Source organism: Tamandua tetradactyla, chromosome 18, assembly GCF_023851605.1.
Source record: "Tamandua tetradactyla isolate mTamTet1 chromosome 18, mTamTet1.pri, whole genome shotgun sequence".
In the NCBI taxonomy this organism is placed as follows: Eukaryota; Metazoa; Chordata; class Mammalia; order Pilosa; family Myrmecophagidae; genus Tamandua; species Tamandua tetradactyla.
Genome location: NC_135344.1, coordinates 23,565,595 through 23,585,408, shown reverse-complemented (window position 1 = coordinate 23,585,408; position 19,814 = coordinate 23,565,595). Strand labels below are relative to the sequence as shown.

The 19,814-nt window shown below is 41.3% G+C and overlaps 1 protein-coding gene and 1 long non-coding RNA gene across 2 annotated transcripts in view; one reads left to right on the top strand and one right to left on the bottom strand.

The window, feature by feature from the left end:
- LOC143662017 (uncharacterized) overlaps window positions 1–6,664 on the bottom strand; it is a 58,057-nt gene extending 51,393 nt beyond the window's left edge. The window contains exons 1-2 of the long non-coding RNA XR_013165092.1: window positions 6,589–6,664; window positions 4,580–4,685 (exon numbers count right to left, since the gene is read on the bottom strand). This is a non-coding gene — a long non-coding RNA (uncharacterized LOC143662017). The remainder of the gene's footprint in view (window positions 1–4,579; window positions 4,686–6,588) is intronic.
- The window catches only part of ZNF532 (zinc finger protein 532), a 262,905-nt gene continuing 245,862 nt past the window's right edge, over window positions 2,772–19,814 (top strand). Inside the window, exon 1 of the mRNA XM_077135344.1 lies at window positions 2,772–2,874. The gene's annotated coding sequence lies outside the window, so the exon portion shown is untranslated. The remainder of the gene's footprint in view (window positions 2,875–19,814) is intronic.

Sequence of the window (19,814 nt, the reverse complement as noted above, 5' to 3'; positions counted from 1 at the left end):
GGGCAGCCTCTGTGAGGTGCTCCCAGGTCCTTGGGACCCCAATTACATTCCCACTACCCTAACCACAACAGATCCCACTCTACAAAGACAGAGGTCATGAGGAGTTAACCCCTCCATTTCCCTCCCCTTGACCCCACACTGACCTCTGCCTATCACACCTCTACCTCCTCCCCTTGTGTTCAGGTGGGAGTTTCAGATACTTCTCCAAGAGGAAGCTGTACTTCTGGTCTAATCTCCTCTCTCAATCTCTGGGTCCTCTTGTCACCACACCTCCTTCCCTAGGGCCAGGACTTGTGTAAGGCAAGTGAGGTGCCTGGGTGCCAAGTTTAAAGAGATACTCACTTGTGACCCTGCTTTTGCCACCACCTCCCCCTCAGTTTTGTGCATCTTTTCAGTCCCTCCCTTTACACTGACTTCTTATCCACAATGGCAACTTCCCCCAGAAAGGCACCTCTCATTCCTGGGGGCTCTCCAGCTCTCTTTCCCTTTTCTCCCACACTTCTTGAAAGCACAGTCTACACTTATGTCCTCACTTCTTCACATCCTGTTCAGGCAGGGTCTGGACCGATGCTGAAATGTCCACAGAAAAGACTCATTATTACATGCTATCCCAACCCAAGCCACTGCAGGGACAAAAGAGGCTTTGACAGTGATTGGGGGGAGCTGTGGAAAGGGGTGACTAAGACACAGGGAGGATTAAATCGAAAATAGAGGTGATATTTGGGAATATACTTTTAATACTTCTACAGACTGGTATGATTCCTGAGGAGGATCAAGGATGCATTTCATGACAAGTTCAAAGCTCCTCTAAGAAGTGGCAGGGGAAGGATGTTACCTACAGGAGAAGCCACATTGTGGTTGATTTGAGGGGAAACCCACAGGATGCCAGATTCCCACAAAGTTCCTCAGGAAATTCATGCAAAGGAGACGTGGTTGTGCCAGGACACTTGTGCCATGTCTCAACTCCCCCTTGGCTGATCACGGCACAGCTACCAAACTGAAGTAAAGGAGAGAGTGGGAAACCACTGGGCCAGTGGAAATGGAAGCAGAACAAAGTGTTCTCCAGAAAGCCACTGGTCCAAGCAAGCTAAGGTGGAACAAGCTGCCACAGAGCCTTCTGTCATTCTTCTCTCTCTCCCCCTCCCTCCACCTCTCTCTCTCCCCCTCTCTCCTCTCCTCCCTCACTCTGTCTCTTTCAAGAGTCCCTTACTTTTCATCTGCCGAGGACCCCCACTGGGAGAGGAGTGGAGGTATTTGTTAGTGCATAATACAACTCATCACCCCCAGCTCCACCTGTGGGGCAATCTTACTTTCCTCCTTATTCCCTGAGTTGACTGCAGAAGCACCCAAGGGACAACAACAGATTTGGGGAGTACACGTGGCACTGGAACCAAGTGTAGCACGCTACACAGACAACAGCACACAAAATACAATGCAAATCACTTGCACTGCTAATCACATAAATTAGCACTACAGAGGATCTTCACTGCCTTTTGCTGGTATAGCTGGGGGGAGACTCTGGGGATCTGTGGTCAGTAAAATGAAGACAAAGAGGTGAGCTACCTACCCCTAAAATCATCCCTGTGCGCCTCACACAGTCATATTATAATTTCATTTCTCTCTTTCCCTCATGGCCCTGAGCTTTTGTGTTTTCTTTTCCCCTTAAGACTGTTCCCTTAGCTGCTGGTGGTAAAAGCGAGGGCTCAGTGAGAAGGGGGAAAAGAGAAAATTTGTCCAGATGATGCTTCTTATTCTCTACCCCTTCAAAATTAAAATCACTAAAAAGTTTTCAAACATTTAGATCTTTGAGGCCCTTACAGCTAATGGTAAAAGAACAAGCCTCGTATTTGAAAACAACTCTAAAGTCCAAAGAAGGCTATCCAACCCTCTGCTCACCACAAATAAATAAGTACAATTGTAGTTCTAATGCATGATTCCATTCAGATGAAAAGTCTAGAAAAAGCCAATCTATAGAGGCAGAAAATACATTAGAAGATGCTGAGGGATTCGGGGAAAATGGGAAGTGGCTGCTGATGGCATAGATTTCTTTTGCCGAGTTATGAAAATATTCTAAATTGGTTGTGTGATTGTTGCACAAGTCTATGAACATGCTAAAAAAACCATTGAATTGTACACTTTATATGGGTAAATTGTATAGTACATGAATTACATCTCCATGGAGCTATTTAAAGAAACAAAAGGATGCAATTCATAATTGCTGAGGTTTTTTCTCTTTGTCTTTTTTTAAAGCAAATCATTCCCCAAATGTCCTCCTAATTTTAAGGAGAGGGTAGGAAAAAGTATGTGAAGATGTGCATTAAAGAAGAGTGGATGGCAGAAGTGGATTTGAGGGGCTAACTCAGGGCTGCCAACTCTTTGTGGAGGAGGCGCCACTTCCATAAACTCAGCAAATGGGGAGAGTTGAAAGTTGCGTCCGTGTATCCAGAGGAATGAAAAAGAGGTGGCCGGAAATGAGGGCTGGAGGGGCAGGTCCTCACAGTAGGCCTAGGGTTGGGAGTTGTCAGGACCTGTGAAAGGCCCCAGGGCAGAACTGGCCAAGGCGGGATCCAGAGGGGATCCTTCGGAGGCCAGTAACGGAACCCCACACCAAAGAGCTTAACCAAAAACAGCTCTTACTGGAATTACTCTAGAACATGTGCTAGAACGCATGGGCAGAGGATACAGCCGAGCTCTGGGAGAGCAGGAAGCCACCGGGGACCGCCTCCCAGAACAGCTTTCTCCTCTTCCCTAAGCCCCGGACCGGAAATGGCCGCCCCGGCCCCAGGTCTCCTCAGTTCCTGACGGAGCCGCAATTCTAAATTCCTGATCGGCTTGGCCCAGCCAGACTTGGCCCGTAACTGAAACGAATTACAGGTAAGTTTATGGTCGATATTTCCTTTTAATCATATGTCTGCAGTGAGCCGCTGCAAGCCTTCCCTGTTGAAGGGAGAAGGCCAGGGCCACGTCACGCGCGCGCGCGCACAGCCCTTCCCGCTCCTTCCGCAGAGCGGCGCGAGGCAGCTTCCGGCGCGGGGCAGCTTCCGGCGCGAGCGTCCTCGGAGCGAGCCCACCTCCGCGGCTGACTCACCTCTTCCAGCCGGGGCTCTCGCACACGTAAACAGTACTCTCCGCCACAGGATTAACTGTGAGCATTAGATAGGTAGCCTGACCGCTTCCGAGGGCTTCCTTTCGAGCCGGGGCCTTCTGGCGCAGCCTCTTGCGCCCTCGCCTGGCCCAGAGGAAGAAGTGTGGCCCTTTCGGCCCCACGGCAATTTGCTCTCAGATGAGACCTGGAATACCGAGGGAATCTCAAAACAACATCCCTAAGAAGCCTGTTATTCCTGTCTTTCTCCCCATTTTACAGATAAGGTTAAGTCAGTTACCCAAGGTCAAACAAGTAGTAAGCTGCTAGAGGCACGTAGACTGTTTGCCTCCAAGGAGGACACCGCCTGTAGCTGGAATGAGGGAAGAGGACAGGTAGAAGAGAAAGGTGGTGCTAAACATGGAAAGGAAGGCAGGAACCCGATGGTGAAGGGCTTTGTATTTCATGCTAAATTTAAATCATCCTCATGGCAGTTGGGAGGCTTCGAAGGAGTTCAGGCAGGGACATGACAGGATCAAATTAATAGTTTGGAAAGGTCAGCTCGACTGTAAGGTCAGGCGGGAAGAGACTGGAGGGAGGGGAGGTCCTTAGACATTCCAGCAGGGATGGGGACTGAGAGTGGGCAGAGGGCCTGAAACCCTGTCTTGGAAAGGAAATGGGGGCATGAAGCAGGGTTCCCCGAGAGGGCCTTGAAGTCAGAACCAGCCCAGGGCTGTTAGAGGACAATTGAGGCTCACCTACCGCTGAGAGAGATAGCAGAGTCCAGTGCTGCCCAACTGCCCCCAGTTAGAGGTGGGCAGACACCGAAGAAAAACCTGGGCTTCCTGGGGAGGGAACTTGCCGTGGGCGGGGGGGAGGGGAGTGGATTTGCGCTGGTGTAGGCTCCCATCTCCACCGGCTGCCACGTGCTGGCCGCTGCCCAGCCCTGCCTTGGGTTTTCCCTCTCGCTGCTCTGGGATGCCCCTTGAGCTGAGATTTCCAGCAGAGGGCAGCGCAGGCTTGAGTTTATCCTTGGCTCTCTGGTCTGCGGAGCTCGATTTCCATCTACCCAGTCCTGCAAGAGGAAGGCTGGCGCGGAGGCTGTTTTGCGTTTTTACCACCTGGGGCTTCGGCATAAATTCATGTCCTCCCCATGTAGCTCAGGGGCTTCGTCCAGTGATGAGAGAAGAGGGAGTGGGCAAAAGGAAGGAGTGGTAGACCCTAAGGATCGCTTAAGGAGAGGCGGCAAGGGCAGTAGTTGCTGGTAGGCTCAGCCAAGCCACAACTCAAGCCCCTGGAAATGGTCCTTCCTCTTCCTCTTCTAGCACCAATCCTGCTTCTCTGGAGCCACACAGGGCAGAGAAGGGTGAGACGCCCCACAATGGGGCATGGCCAAGGTCACATGCTACTGAACCTCCTCTGAGGAACAGCCACCGAGGCCTCTTGTGGCCCACATTTGACCAGAGGGGGCTGGGGCACAGAAGTAAAAGAACTTACCAACAGTAAGAAGGAAAGGACCGCAGTGATGGTGGAAGGTTGCCTAGAAGATGTGGCACTGGCTTGGAGCCTCTTCAAGTTGGTGTCACATTATGAACAAAGGGACCTAGATCACAGTTTTTATTGTGACTTTTCACATGTGGAGCCGAGGCAAAGAGAGATACAGTGAACCTCAAAGAAAAGGTAGAGAGGCCTGGAGAATAACTTACCTGAAAAAACAATGGGAGGAATTCCAAGGTGGACATGAGAGGTTTTTCAGGCCACTCTGCACTATGAATTTTCCAGAACATCTCTGCCCATCCCAGTCACACTCCAACCTCACCTACCCCATACTTTGGGAATGGCCAGGGACTACACCAAATTGATCCCTGCCCCCCTGCAGAAACAAAAGCTATTCAGAAACCTCTGAAATCGCTTTGAAAATAATCTGTGCATAATATAAAAGGGAAGTTCCCAGTAATTATAAGAAAATACTTTTAAGCACTAAAATGTTTAAGATATTTGGTCTTTTGTGAGCTAGAATGCTGAGCACCTAAAAATAATGACTAACGTTGAGAGAGGGCTTACTTTGAGCCATGCACTGAACTGACTGCTTTCCCCATCCAACCCTTTGTGCTACAGTGGTTGCTATTATTCCCATTTTACAGAGGGAGAAAATAGAAGCCCTGGGGCATGGGTGGGAGAGTGGGTTGAAGACTCTCCCAAGGTCCCAGAAGTAAATGGTGGAGGCTGGATTTGGACCCAGACATGCAGGCTCCATTGACATTAACTGAAGACCACAATTTAGCTGGACACTGTGCTGGGTGTCAGAGTACAGCAATGAGTTAGACAGAATTCCCATCTGGGGACACTTGGCAGGGTTCCTTTATTCTCTTCCAATAATGTCAGATGAGTTAGAATGGTCCCAAGTATGCCCTCCTGGGCGGGTAAGTTTCCACATAACAGCTTTAACACAGGGCTATGTAGGCACATTCCCACATTTCGCCAACCATCTACGTTTTTCCACCGTGTTTGGCCTCAGTGCTAAAAATGTTGCAAAAGCACTGAAGAAAATCTAGGATGTTTTAATACACTAACATGGCTTGGGGTGGCTTGCTGTAGAAGACACTCCTCCAGCCTGTCCCTTCTCCTTCACTCTCGTTTTTTGATGTCCAACTCTTTCAGGGACTTGAGCCTCAGAGTAGCCCAGCCAGGTAGTTTTATCTTATCTGAAAGAGAAACTGCTGACTACCGTAGTTTTACTTGTAATTATGGCTGTTACTTTAGCTTATTTTCATCCCTTTACGTGGTATTGTCATTGTTATTTTATGTTAATTGAGTGATGTATACTTGTTATTGTAATTATTACTTTAGGTTATTTCCATTTCTTCACCTATAATTGTAGTTGTTACTTTACACTACACAGTAACAAGTCCACCTCCCTTTGTTTGAATTCCTTAAAAACTTTAACTCCTTAGACTTGGGGAGATAGATTTGAGCCCCTCTCCATGCAATTCAATCTTGCATTGAAGCTCTTTTCTCAAATTCCCGATGTCATGGCATTGACTTCTGTGTGCGGCAAGCAGTGAGTCCTGCTCAGTGACAATTTGGCAACTCTGGCAGGAGAAAGATCCCCAGGTCCTTTCTTGCCCACAGTTCTAGGGCTCCAACTGGACAGGATTGTCCAGTCACTGACCCTGCATGGCCACCCAGACCTGTTTGTGTAGGCTCAATGATCGACTTTCTCCCATCCCTGCTGGTGTCACAGACCCTTTGGCACAATCTAATTTTAAGAGAAGAAACAGTTCTGTGAACACACATCTTCTGGATGAGTAACTTCATATGAGCACCTATTCTCTTGTCAAAGCTTGTCTGCTGGGATTGTGGGTTTGCGTCTCACCCTAGAATCTGTTCATGCTCTGGTTTTGTGGGAGATCTTGTCTGCTAGGATGGGTTTGAGTCCCACCCTACAATCTGTTATTGGGTTCAAGCCACAAGTCTTATGAGAATTGGCCATGGAAAGTACTCACAGATTCTGGTTCTGGGTAAGCTTACAAGAGTTAAAGGTTCCAGTCCTACTAGGTAGATCTAACCCCAGGAATTCTTCTGTTGTTACTAGATAATTGTAACCATGGTAAATGTTAATAGTGCGTCTGACTGCAGTTCTTTGAAATGTTTTTTGGATAATTGGTCTAAATGTAGTTATGAATCGATGAAAAAAATTATTTTCTTTTGTAACACAGCCTGGCCCCAAGGTAAACTAGAATCTGGGGAACAACGGTCAGAAAACAGGTCTTTTAACTCTAAGACTATATTAAATTAGGTTTATATTGTAAAAGAGAAAAGCAATAGAATTAATCCCATATGTTCAATCTTTTATGTCTTTATATCAGAATGAGAATTTACAGAAAAAGTACAAAATTATAGTTTAAACTACTAAGTTTTAGGTTTCCATGTTTTTGTGTATGGCTCATAGCTAAAAACTTTTAATTGAAGTGACAGGCTTTCTAATTGTGTCTGTCTGTCTAATGTATACTTTCCTGCTTCCAGATGGTAATACAAAAGTAATAAGTGGAATTCTTGGGAGTGCTGTATTCAATTTGCTTAACGATAAATAAGCACTTGCTTAGTACTCCTGGAGTCCCAGAAGTTAGGGAAGCCAAGCTTCTAGTGCTCTTAAAACATCTCCTGTCTGCCCCCTCTGTATCCTGATTTAGCCTAACTCCCCTTCTATAGTGATAAAATTTCCCAAATCCTGCTGGAGACTCACTGGGTTTTGCAAAAGAATTAAATCTTATTCAGGCTTATGAGCCCCAATACTCCGACTTTTACCAATGAATTCACAGGCCCGCTGGTGATGGTGATACAGAAATCTGGATAGAGAAAACTATTTGGATAGGAAAAAAAAACCCTGAGAACAAAGAAATTCTCCTGAGTTAATAAGCCCCAATAGACCCTCTAGGCACCAGACTTCAGGGCACTAGTACTTGTAATTGTTGTAAATAACTTGTACATTGTAGGGGGAAATGCTTGAAACTTCCAGAAGACAGACCCCCCACCTAATGTTCTTTGCCCTCTAAGAAAGCAGAGTGCCTTTCTGTGTAACTGCTAGGAATGCCCCTTGAAAAGGCAGAGACTTTTCCAGTTGTTGGTATCTTATCTTTAGGTGAAATAGATCTGATAATTGGAAACAATTAAAATGAGGACAAATGGGTTCTAATCAATACTAGGGCCATGTTAAATGTCTTAAATCCCACCACCCTCATTTGGAATCATAAAACAAGATTCAACAGACCAGGCTGCGTTTTTTTCAGTCTCACCTATCCCTGCCCCCAGGGCCTCCTAAACCTTAGCCAAATAATGGAACTGGTCAAGGTTCCTTTGAGGTACAAACCAGTTGGGGCAGCTCTGGGGAAAGGGCTGGGTGCAGGAAGATGGGGGAGGTGCGGGTTTGGTTTAGAATTCTTTCTATGGGCCTGAAAACTAGGAGTGATTGGGCACAGAAGGAATGTTGCAGAATAGGCCATGTTGGGGGAACTCCCCAATTTAAAATTATTTTTTCTAATATCTTTGGGGTGGTAGCTGCAGCAGACAAGTCATTATAAGAACATATGTATAGTCTTGGGATGGGAATAATTGAATAAAATTGCCAAATTTCAAAAGGTCCAGTAAGTAAACAGAAAATGTCCTTAAGAGCTATGAAAAGACTTTGCTGGGTTGTGCCTGGGACAAAATGAACAATCATAGTGTATTTTCCACAGACTGATAGTATGTTTTGAAGTTATTCATAATTTGGGGATGTTATAGAAGCAAGGAGGTTTTTAACCTCCAATGTTGGAAAAATAAAAAAAACATTTATTGTGTTAAGAAATAAATCGATGACCAAAGGTTATGTATATATAATTAAATATATAAATAAAATTATATATATATAATTTAAATTCCTGGTCATTCTTATGTAAGAAAACTGTGGTAACCATGAGGTAAATACAGCGACATATACTAGTCCTATTCCTGTTTCTATGATGACTTTCGAAACAAACAGCTCTATTGGGAATATTTTAAAAGAATGAGAAAATGCTGGCTGCTTTTATAAGCCTGCATGGTTAAATCGTGGCTTAAACCAGTCCTCCCTACTTGTCTCTGATACTGAACAAAAGCAGCAGGTTCCCTGCCCGATGTGTATAAAAGCCAATCTATGACACCAGGGTCTCAGAGAGAAAGAGTTTAACACTACATGTGAAGCAGGAGATCAGATGGCCTATCAGCCCCAAAGTCTGCCTCTCTGAGTCTAAGGAATTCAGGGGTTTTATGGATTCAAACAAGGGAGGATGAAGTTGTTACCATTACAGCAGTAAGTATATGCAAGGTTGAGACTAGGACTAGAACAACCATTATGATAGTAACTGTAACCAGGACTGAGACTAGGCTATAATAACTATTACAAATTAAGTATAAGCAAGGGTGAGACTGGTTGAGTTTCAGTAGTTTCAGAATATTGCGTATTCTACAATAAAGAAAGAAAAAGACATCTATATAATGATTCAGTAATCAAAATTCTTTCTTAATTCTTAGTTTATCAGTTACAATTCCTCCATTTTGTTTTTGTTCATTCCTCAATCTTGAGGGGTAGCTGGGCAGTGACTACTCTCACTTCTTCATGCCAAAAAAGGGCATCAACATCATGGGGTAGAGCAATGAAACTGGTTGTCATTCTTGAAGAGACTAGTACCTCTGGGTGTCAAGGCTTAACTGGCCGAAGAACAATCTGGAAGTATTAAGTCTCTGAAAAATAAACTTAATGATTAAATTGAAAATTACAGATTTCAATAAAAGGAGTAGAAGGAGGTACTGTATGACTATGTTACATTGAGGAAATAACTTTTTATAGCTTTTAGATAGAACCGGGGGTGTTCCACAGGGTTTTCAGGATTAGCGTAGGTCTGGCTGAGACCTGCTAAGAATAACCTCCAGAATGATCTCCTGACTCAATTTGAAATCTCTCAGTTCAAGAAAACTTTATTTCTTTTTTACCTTTAGATCATGAATCCATTGCTAATCCCACTGTGTCAGGGAAATTTACTCCTGAAAGTCATGACTCACATATGAGCGGGGTGGGGGGAGGGGTGGTAGTGAGTTTATTTGCCGAGTTTGGCTTAAAGAGAGAGACCACGTTTGAGCAACATGAAGATTTTCAGGGAGTGACTTTTAGATATTATATCATATTAGGCAGAGTTGATATATTTTAGAGTGAATTAGGATCCCCTATTGCTTGAATTCTCCAGGTAGGGAAGTTTAATAGTTCCACACTTTCTTTCCCCAGTCCCTCAAGGGACCTTGCAAATCCTGTTTCATTTTATGCCCAGAACACTCCGAAATACATGTGAGTATTACAACCTGTATAGAATACTAAGATCTCATTCCCTGTTCTAGGTTCCATGCCACAAAAGACTGAATTAGGTTGTTTTAATAAACTGAACAGACAGGTTAAATTGGTTAGTGTGCCACAGAAAATTTAAATTTTGTACAAAATAAAACTCTCCTCCTTTGGTCTCATATAGAAATTAAAGTTTTAAAGTACAGGCAATATCATCTTTTACCCTGTGTTCTGATTTACTTTAGTCCTAAACAGATCAGCTTCATTTACATCCCTAATTGAAATCTAATCTTTTTCCACTTCTTTAACAGTTGCTTTGTGGGGTAATGTTTCTTCAGTACTTCCAGAGCTGGAGAACACTGAGTCTGAGTCTCAGGTATCACACAGATAACCAAAGTTCCAGGGGCCTACCAGGTTATGTACAAATAGCACAGCATCTCAGAATTTAGAAATAACAGTTAGAGCTCAGAAATAAGTGTGACTGCTGTAAGAGCTTACAATTTAGGCCTAATTTTCTTATAAGCATTTTCTAAACAAAACTATTTCCAGAAATAAAAACATTTGACAATTGACAAATATTGGGGTCATCAACCACAAACCATAGCAGAAATTTTGTCCTGTCTCACCTTTATACTTTTGCCAGGGTTATGTTAATTAAAAGGTAGAACGTAATTTACATACTTGCCTTGCATCTCTTGCATCATAAAGGCCATTCAAAGTATTCAATCAGTGGCTGACGTTATCATCACATAGTTGTATATTCATCACCAAGATCATTTCTAGAGCATTTGCATCACTACAAAAAAATAAATAAAAAGAAAACACCCATACATCCCATAGCCCTTATCCCTCCCTCTCATTGGCCAATAGTATTGCAAGCTACCCAATTTTTTTAACCCCTTATCCTTCCCCCATTATTTATTTATTTGTTTGTTCTTTTTTTTTTTTTTTACTCACCTGTCCATACCGTTGTTAAAGGGAGCATCAGACACAAGGTTTTCACAATCACAGTCACATTGTAAAAACTATATTATTATTCAATCGTCATCAAGAATCAAGGCTACTGGTACACAGCTCAACAGTTTCAGATACTTCTGTGAGGCTCTGCCTATTAAATTGGTTGTCCCCAGTGCTTGTGAGAATATCAAAAATTCCCCAGATGGAGAAGTTTAATATTTCCTACTTTCTTCCCAGTATCCCAAGGGAACTTTGCAAATACTCTGCCCAGATTACTCTGGGATGTATTGGGGCATCAAACTAACCTATACAAACCAACAAGATGCCACTCCCTATTCAAGATGCCATGTAATTGTGGTGTTTGAATAAACTGAGTATACAAGTTAAATTAGATAGTGTGCTACCAAAAATATAAATTTTACACCAAAGAAAATCTCTTCCTTCGGTCACACACAGAAGTTGAAGTTTTAAAATACAGGCTATATTATCCTTTACCCTGTCTGATTTATCTTAGTCCTATCCAAATCAGCTTCATTCATATCTCTAGCCAAGTCTAATCACTTTTTAACTTTTTTAACAGTTGCTGTATGGTGTAGTGCTGACTTTCATGGTTTCAGAGCTCTAACTCTGAGTCTCAGGTGCCACATAAATACCCAAAGATCCAGAGAATAACCAAATGATGCACAATAAGCTCTGTATCTCAGAATTTAGAAATAAGTTACAACCCTGGAATAGATGTGACTGCTGTAAGAGCTTACAATCTAGACACATTTATAATAGGCCCCAACCCATGCTCTTGACTTCAATGCTGGGAGTTTGTATATTATAGTTAGTCCTATGAGTCAGCTATTATATTTGTCTTTTTGTTTCTGACATTTCATTCAACATACTGTCCTCAAGGTTAATTCACCTTGTTGTAGGCCTCTCAACTTCATTCCTTCTTACAGCCTTTCAGTAGTCTATTGTATGTATACACCACAGTTCCCCCTTCCATTCCTCTGTCAATGTACCCTTAGGCCACCTCCATCCGTTGAAGATCAGGAACACTGCCACCATAAACACCAGCATGCAAATGTCTATTCATGTCTCCACTCTCAGTTCCTCCCAGTATATACCTAGCAATGGGGTTGCAGGATCCTATGGCATCCCCTCTCCTAGACTGCTGTGGAACCATCACACTGTCTCCACAGGGGCTGCACCACTTCCCTGTTAACAATAAATAGGTACATCCCTTTCTCTATATTTTTTCTAGCACTTGTATCTCTCTGTTCATTTTTAAATATTTTAAAAATATATTTTTAAAATTTTTAAAAAATATTTAAAAATGTGTGTTTTATTCGCACATCATGCAATCCAACCTAAGTGAAAAATCAGTGGTTCCCAGTATAATCACATAGCCATGTCTTCGCCACCACAATCTATATGAGGACATTTTGTTTTCTTCCGCAAAGAATCCCATACCCCTTCCTCGTATCCAGGGTTTATTGACATTTAATTTTGGCATATTTCAATGTTACTGTTAAGTATAGACCCTAGTTTGCATCAATTGTATTTTTTCCTGTATACCATCCCATTTTCAACACCAGGCAATGTTGATATTCATTTGTTCCCCCTCTTGCAGAAACATTCTTACTCTTGTACATCCGTTGTCCACTCTAAGCACTGATAAGTTATACCATTTCAGTCTTCATCCACTATCTTTCCTTATGTTGTCATACATGACCCTGGCCCTCCTTCAAACATACTCAGGCCGGTGTACGCTGTGTGTCCAGTCACTGATGTGGCCCCAGCAGTTGTTCTGTACTGTTCCTGGCTATTTACTAGCTGCTCTGCAGGATGAACTAAATTCCACACCTTACTAAGCCACCATCTTGGACCTCTGTCAGGAGTTCAAGGTTTTTATGGATTCAAACAAGGTAAGATGGAGTTCTTACCATTACAATAGTAAGTATACACAGGGCTGAGACTAGGCTACAATGACCATTCTAGTAGTAACTGTAAACAGGGCTGAGATTAGCCTCTAATAATTACTGCAATATTAAGTATAAACAAGAGTAAGACGAGTTGAATTTCAGTAATTTCAGGTATTAACTTCTGCCTATTTTACAATATAGAAAAAAAAGATATCTATGTTAATTTAGTAATCATAATCATTTGTTTATTATTATACCTCCAGAAAGCTGTTTCAGAAATTATTCATAATATATCTCACTGGAATACTGATAAAATGGTAAACTAAGGAGAGTGATATTTCTGGAAACCATCCCCTAAAATAGATATGTCCTCTGAACTATCACTGTTATAAGCATACAATTTTGTTCTACCTGATTATGTTTTCCCTAACTATACAGGTTACTGATAAAATAAGCTAGCATTATATCTATTAGATCTTTAAGATTATGAAAAACATAATGTTGTGTTTAACAAAATTGACTTATTTTAACAAACTTTATTTTAAGAATAATTATCTTTTGTAGGATCTTTGAAGAAAGTTTCAAAGATCTTTTTGGTAACTTAAGGTAGGCGATATGTAAAGTATGCAGGTTGTGCCTTGTTAAGGAAAAGGGGTACAGTTTTGCACTAAGGTGAAATAATAATTGGTTTTTGCAGCGTGAGAAGCAAGAACATGTAGAACAAAGCCTGGGTGGTTACAGAAAGTTGTGGAGGGTTTGTGGAAATGCATTTTATTTATTGTGATCAATGCTGACTAGGATTTGATAAACTTATTTATAATATAGTTTTAGGAGCTTTCATATCAAACAATATATTCATGCAAAAAATAATTCATTAAAATAATGACACTTTCTCAGATTATTGAGCTCTTTTTTTGAGTATTTATTGCCCTTGTTGTTTTTTTTTTTTTTTTTTTTGGTACATGACCTGGAGTTGAACCTGACCTCCTGATTGGAAGGCGAACATTCTACCACTGAACCACCCGTGCACCCCTGCCCTTTCTTTTAATATAATTTATTTAATTGTAAATTCATATATTATAATGTTTGAGTTGAACAACTGACTCACAAAATTCCTGCAAATTTAACAATTAGTTCTTGGGGGGGGGGCGAATAACATAATTTAAGTCTACTCTTAATGAAAGGTTATAAAATATTTCTTAATCATCTGCATATTCTGCGTAGAAAACAAAGATTCTATGTTATATCAGAATAATATCCTTATTGATGTTTATGCCGACCTTATCATCCTTTATTGTCTTGGAAAACAAGTCCTCTCACTTTTAAAGGAACTAAATCTTTTCCTTACAATCATATTCACTTCTATTTTGCTCTTTTATTGTTACTTTGGTTAAATAGGAACTAAATATTGTTTCACAGTAACTCATTTTCTAGTTTAACATTTTTCTAACAACTTTTGACATTTTGCCTTCCCCAAATCGAACCCTAAAGGATATCTTTTTATTTCAAACAGTTGCAAAGAATTGGTTCTTTCACCTTGCAACAAATAAGATGCTAAAAATAGATTCATTTGATATGTTACAAATTATATGGGAAGTGTTATAGAAATTAAAAAGGATTTTCTAACCTTCTGTTAGTTAAATTTGTATGGGTGAAATGTTCATATAAATATTTAAAGATTATATTAAAGTCCTAGAAACTTGATGCTGTCCCTGTTATGTCCTGATACTGATCTGCATGATATTAGACAACACTATAGTGTTGTTGGTCATGATTTTAGTTATTTTTTTTCTAATGTTACATATCAAAGAAATAACCAAGTTTCCTTGTCAATTACATCAGTTTACTTTGATGCTTTTCCAAAAGTACATGTGGTCAGCTACAGGTCAAGAACTTCAACAAAAAGGGCTTCAAAAGAGAAGCAAAAGGTGTTCTTGGTAGAATTCTCCCTTACCACGCAGGGGACCCATGTTCAATTCATGGCCCATGCACTCTGAACAAACAAACAAAAGAGAAGCAAAACAAATACATAAATTATGTATTAATTGTTAATTAACAATTAATTAATTGTTAATTAACATAGCCCTGGTAAAAATGTAAAGATAAGACAGGACAAATTTCTGCTATGGTCTGTGGCTGATCTCAGTGTAAGTTAGTTATCAATTTTTTTTTTTTTTCTGGAAATAGCTTCATTTAAAAAATGCTCATGAGGTAATTAGGGCCTAGATTGTAAGCTTTTGCAGCAGTCACATTTGTTCCTGGGCTTTGGTATTTCTAAATTTTGAGGTGTTTTGCTGTTTGTGTGTGACTTGGTAGCGCCCTGGAACTTCACATATGTAACATCTGAAACTCAGAATTGAAGTTCTCCAGCTCTCAAGGTACTGAAAGAGCAGCATTATTCCATATAGCAGCTGTTGAAAAGGCTAAAAAAAGGGATAAGACTTCAGCTGGGGATGTGAACGGGGCTGATCTGGTTAGGTGAATGAGATTCTGGTGAATCAGAATACAGGGTGGAGGCAGATATTATCTGTATTTTGGGACTTTAATTTCTGTGTAAGACCAAAGAAGAAAGATTTATTTTGTCCAAAATTTAAATTTTCTATGGCACATTGTCTATTGAATCTGTCTGTTCAATTTACTTAGACAACCTAACTTAGCTTTATTTGACATGAAACCTAAAATAGGGAATAAAATCTTGGTATTCTGTGCAGGTTGATGTCTTTTCAGAATGTTTTGGGAATAAAATGAAAAAGTATTTGTAATATCCCTTGAGAGACTGAAGAAGGAAAGCATGGAACTAGTATACTTCCCCACCTGGGGAATTCCTGCTATTCTTTCAATCAATAGGGGCTCCCAGTTTACTGAAACTGTGATCAAGGAACTTTGCAAGATCAAAATCTAGAACCAGGGCGGGCCGCGGTGGCTCAGCGGGCAAGAGTGCTTGCCTGCCATGCCGGAGGACCCCGGTTCGATTCCCGGCCCCAGCCCATGTAAAAAACAAACAAACAAACAAAACAAGAAAATGTTTAAAGATGTTTCCCTTCCTTCTATCCTTCCTTCCTTCTCTGTCTTTCCTTCCCTTCCTCCCTCTCTCTTAAAAAAAAAAAAAAAATCTAGAACCACAAGATCAAAATCTAGAACCACTCCTTTTAGAAAACATAAATTATCCCCATTTAACCTTGTAAACTATGAAAATAAACTCTGGAGTATATGAACCATGCCTCATAAAAGAAATTATGTTCATGAGCCAAACTCCAAGTTTTGAGGCTTGCACTTATGAAGCTTATTACCATAAGCCTAACTATATATAATTAATGCATAAGAATCACCCCCTGGAAACTTCCTTGTTGCTCAAATGTGGCCCCTCTCTGAGCCAAACCACAAATAAACTCATTACATTTCTCCCCTGCCATGTGAGACATAACTCCAAGGGATGGGCTCTTGGATCAAAGGGATTAATACCAAATGTTGATCAGTAGTGCTTTTGGAGAAAGACCTTGATCAAAGTGTTAAAAGAAAATAAAACAAAATCAAGCTTATATAGCTATGAGATTTCAAATGGAGTCAGGAGGTTATTCTGGAGGTTACTCTCATGCAGGTCTCAGCCAGATACCACAAACTGCCACAGTATGCAAAGCCCTAAACAACAGTATTCCTGAAATCCCTAAGGACAGCCAGATACCATAAACAAACCACATGGCTAAAAGCTATTTCCCCAATATGACATGACATTTGCTTATAAATACCTTAATCATGGCCCTTTTACTTCTTCTTCTTCTTTTTTTTTTTTTTACTAAATTTACCTATTAAGTTATATTTCAAATTCAAAGCTGCCTGATTATCATCCCTATGCCACTTAATCACTGAAACCAGGGGTACCATTCCCTCCAAAGAATGATAACCAGGAATTTTTAATTCCCTTCAGCTCCAAACAAAACAATTTCATTCATCTGCCCCATAATATCTAAACCCCCCTCAGCGTGAAGCAGCCAGAGAAGTCGTCATTCCAAATCCCTCAGGATTGAGGAATGCACAAAAACAAGGGGGGCGGGGGTGAGCAGTTTGAAAATGCTGACTACAGCAGTTTTACTTGTAACACTCATGCCGGACAAAAACATGGATTTGCTGCCCAATGCATTCAATAACTGATTCTGCGACACTGGGGTTTCAAAGAAAGAAAGAGCATTTAATTGTTGTGTGCCGCACAGGGAGAACAGGAGGTTAAAGCCTCAGCTATGTCTTCCTGAACTGCAGAAACTTAGAGAATTTTATAATAGTCAAACAAAGACAGACAGGCTTAGGGTAATGAGCAAGGTGGTTAATCCTGAACTGACTCATGTTACTTCATTATTAAGGGGGCCACACACTGGAACACCACCTCTCAGGGTTATAAAGTAAGATAAGGGGATGCAAGCAGAGCCAGTCACGAGTTGTCTTGTTACTGTCCAGTTACATAAATTGACATAGGGAGAGCTAGTGACAAGTTACAGTATAGGATATCATTATCCAAGCATTCAGGCATCTGGGTTACAGTGTAGTACCTTACAACAGTTACCAGTATTTGCTGGTTGTTAAACTTCACAGTTTAACAGACAAAATAGTGAGTTACTAGCAGGTTAGCCATGAGTTTTTAGGAAACATTGCATTTATGGACAAGATTTGTTACAAGCAAGCAATATATTATTATTAACAGAGCACCTAGACATCTGGGTTACAATTCAGTACCTTACAGTAGCCACAGGTTATTATTGCCTTGCTAACATACATTTGGATTACAGTTCACCTAAGGTTTGACTATTCTACTATACATCAAGAATATAATAGGAATAAAATCTGGTTTTATAATGTAATTCAGTTGCTATGATTAAAAGCTAGTTTAAAGTAATTCAGTTACTATAGTTAATATGCAGTTGCAGTTTCAATTGTAGTTTTAGCTTAGCTTATTTCCATACCTTTACACGATGTGCCAGTTTGAATCTATTGTGTACCCCAGAAAAGCCATGTCATATAATACTCATTCAGTATTGCTGGCTGGTATCTTTTTTATTGTTTCCATGGAGATGTGTCTCCACCCATTCAAGGTGGGGTTGCTTACTGGAGCCCTTTAAGAGGGAGCCATTTTGGAAAAAGCTTTATAGCCATGAGAGTCACAAGAACCTACAGAGCCAACAGAATGGACAGAGCCCTGGGGAAGCCATTGAAGAGTTATTACAAACTAGCAGCTCTCACCAAACTAGCAGCTGCCTTCCCAGCTGAGAGAGAAAAACCTTGAAAGTCATCAACCTTCTTGAACCAGACTATCTTTCCCTGGATGCCTTAGAATAGACATATTTATAGCCTTGCTTTAATTTGGACACTTTCATGACCTTAAAACTGTAAACTTGCAACTTAATAAATTCCCCTTTTTAAAAGCCATTCTGTTTCTGGTATACCACATTCCAGCAGCTTACAACCTAGAACCAATTTTGGTACTGGAGAAGTGGGGTGCTGCTGTGGTTTGCAAATACCAAACATGTTGGAACAGCTTTTTAAATGGATAAAGGGAAGATTCTTGAAGATTTGTACAGAGTTTGATAGAGGAGGCCTAGAATTCTTTGAAGAGACTGTTGGTAGAAATGTGGACTCTAAAGATATTTCTGATGAGGACTTAGACAGAAATGATGCACATGTTATTACAAAGTGGAAGGAAGGTGATCCTTGTTTTAAAATGGCATCTAATCTGACAAAATTGACTAGTGACTTTGGCTGGAAGGCAGATTTTAAAAGCCATGGACTTGGATATTTAGCAGTAGAAATTTCCAAACTAAATGTGGAAAATGCAGTCTGGCTGGTCCTTGAAACTTATAGTAAAATGTGAGAGGAAAGCAACGAATTGAGAACTGAACTCTTGGGTACAAAGAAACCAGAAATTGATATTCTGGAAAATTCTGGGCTTCCAGGAAGGGAGACCGCAGAGAATAGTGCCCCACATGAAGATTTAACTAAATGTGGAACCAGTCAGCCATTTCAAAAAAAGCCAGGATTGGAGATGGAATTATCCAGGAAGGATTTGTGGAAATTCCTTCTGTCTGATGTCATGATCCTTGCCTTCTACATAGAAAGCCAACAAGAGTGTTGTGGGATCTGTATAAATGGAACTGCTGCCAGTCTGGACTAAAAGACTCAGGAAAGAGACAAAGTGAAGGTAAAATGCCTTCAGAGGCAGAACCATGGAAGCTGAGGTCTGAAGTCAAGAAAACTCTGGCCAGGAGCTTGGACCCACCCAAGTACTCATAGAGGTTGAGTTTGCCCCAAAGGCAGAGGGTGGGCTTTCCACCTCATCGCCGTGAAGAGTTGTGCTGCCTCAGACCTTGGAGAAGGTGGAGCACATTCCTTGGGGATTGGGGAGAGCCTGACTGCCACATGGAGGGGTTGAGCATGTGCCCTGGAGATGGCAGAGAGCCCAGAGATGGCAGGGAGTGGCCCCAATGCTTGGAGAGGGTGGAGCCAGGAAAAAGGTGGTCTCCCCATTGTCCCCCAAGGTTGCATTCAGAGAGAGGCGGGCTGCTGCATATGACCTTGGAAAGGGTGGGATTGCTGCTTTCTAAAGCCCCAAAGATAAATGACTCTCAGACTTTGAAATCTAATGGAATTTTCTCTGCAGGTTTCCAGAACTGTTTGGGTCCAGTGACCCCTGTGTTCCTTCCAATTCCTCTCGATGGAAATGAGAATATGTATCCTATCACTGCTTCCTCTCTGGCAGCAGATAACTTGCTCTGAGCTTTACAGGTCCAGAGCCAGAGAAGAATTTTGCCTTAGGACAGACCAGGCCTGTAACTGACTTTGATGAGCTTTTGTACTGTTTCTGACTTTGTATTTTATTTGTGTTGTTGCTGAAATGGTTTGAGGCTTTCTGGTATTGTGATGGAATGAATATATTTTTGCGTTTGGAAAGAACATGTCTTTATAGGGTCCATAGGGTGGAATGTGCCAGTTTGAATCTATTGTGTACCCCAGAAAAGCCATAACC